Raw genomic sequence first — 1,676 nt, 5'->3', positions numbered from 1 at the left:
CAATAAACAAGGTTATCTAAACTTAGGAGATTTCTAACTAATATCAATCAGACTGTTGTATCCCACAGTCTTCGCCAACCTAACCTCCGTGCGATCCCATCGCCGCCTCTTACCTAGCCTCCTCAATCCTAGACAATCACAAGTATATGCAAACAAGTAATACACACAGCTAATATTCGTGTATAGCAAGTAATTCAAGAAGCAAGTAGGCATATTATACATTTAGGCAAACTACAAGAAATCAAAGCAAACAAGCACATAAGAGATGGATGTGATGAGTACTTGTCCTATTGGTTGTGATATCACATATCAGTTATAGTGCCAAACCTGATACAAAATCCCGTCGGCAACTCCTGGATTAGTCTTTCTGTTGCGCATACTCGGGAGGAATAATTTCGAGGGAGAGTGCCCTACCACCTTCCTCTAGATTCTGCATAATTCCATGGGATAGTGCCCTACCATGTTGCAACCAAAGAGAAATATGAGTGGGAAACCCAACTTCAATCCTCACATCTCAATGTAGGCAGGAGACTACCATAGACCCTACGCCGGCACTGCTACCTCGACAAGCGGGAGACTACCACAGCCCTTACTCGAGGAGCATAGTGACTTTACCAAAACAATGCATGTCACATGAGCGGGAGACTACCACAGCCCTCACGAAAGAGAACAAAGCATATCACAATCACATAATCCATCTCAGAGGCCGCTGCTCATAGCACACTTCCATTCATACTCATTCCATTAACCAAAATCATTCATTTTCAAGTTCCAATCTCATCATCCATAATCAATATCTCAATTTCATCATCAACCCAGCCCCCCATTAGGTCACATGACAACTCCGTTCACTAATCTCAAAGCATAAACCCATCTATACTAGTCTTAGTGCCTAATTACTAGCCACAAGCCTTAATGAGAAGTTAAGGAAGTGTGGAAAGCTGGAGAACCCTTAAAAGTGAACCAAACACATTTTCAGCAAAACAGGGGTCTCACATACACAAGCCCATGTCCCGTGTACGCATGCTGTCAAAAATGGGTGCTCGTGCTCTGGTGCACGAAATTATGATCAATACTTTTCACAACTCAAATAATCCCCGGTAATGAATCCAAAAAAACTTGGTGTTCAATACCATGGCATAAACACAACTTCGCACAACTAACCAGCAAGTGTCCTGGGTCGTTCAAGTAATAAACCTTACGCGAGTAAGGGTCGATCCCACAGAGATTGTTGGTATGAAGCAAGCTATGGTCATCTTGTAAATCTTAGTCAGGCAAACTCAAATGGATATGGTGATGAACGCATAAAAACATAAAGATAAAGATAGAGGTACTTATGTAATTCATTGGTAGGAACTTCAGATAAGCGCATGAAGATGCCTTCCCTTCCGTCTCTCTGCTTTCCTACTGTCTTCATCCAATCCTTCTTACTCCTTTCCATGGCAAGCTTATGCAAGGGTTTCACCGTTGTCAGTGGCTACCTCCCATCCTCTCAGTGAAAATGTTCCTATGCTCTGTCACAGCATGGCTAATCATCTGTCGGTTCTCGGTCAGGCCGGAATAGAATCCAGCAATTCTTTTGCGTCTGTCACTAACGCCCCGCCTGCTAGGAGTTTGAAGCACGTCACAGTCAAGGTTAGACCTTCCGGATTCTCTTGAATGCCACCATCAGTTCT

The sequence above is a fragment of the Arachis duranensis genome, chromosome 4 (assembly GCF_000817695.3).
Source record: "Arachis duranensis cultivar V14167 chromosome 4, aradu.V14167.gnm2.J7QH, whole genome shotgun sequence".
Taxonomy (NCBI): Eukaryota; Viridiplantae; Streptophyta; class Magnoliopsida; order Fabales; family Fabaceae; genus Arachis; species Arachis duranensis.
The sequence above is the reverse complement of the archived record's forward strand: the minus strand, read 5'-3'. Positions refer to the sequence as shown.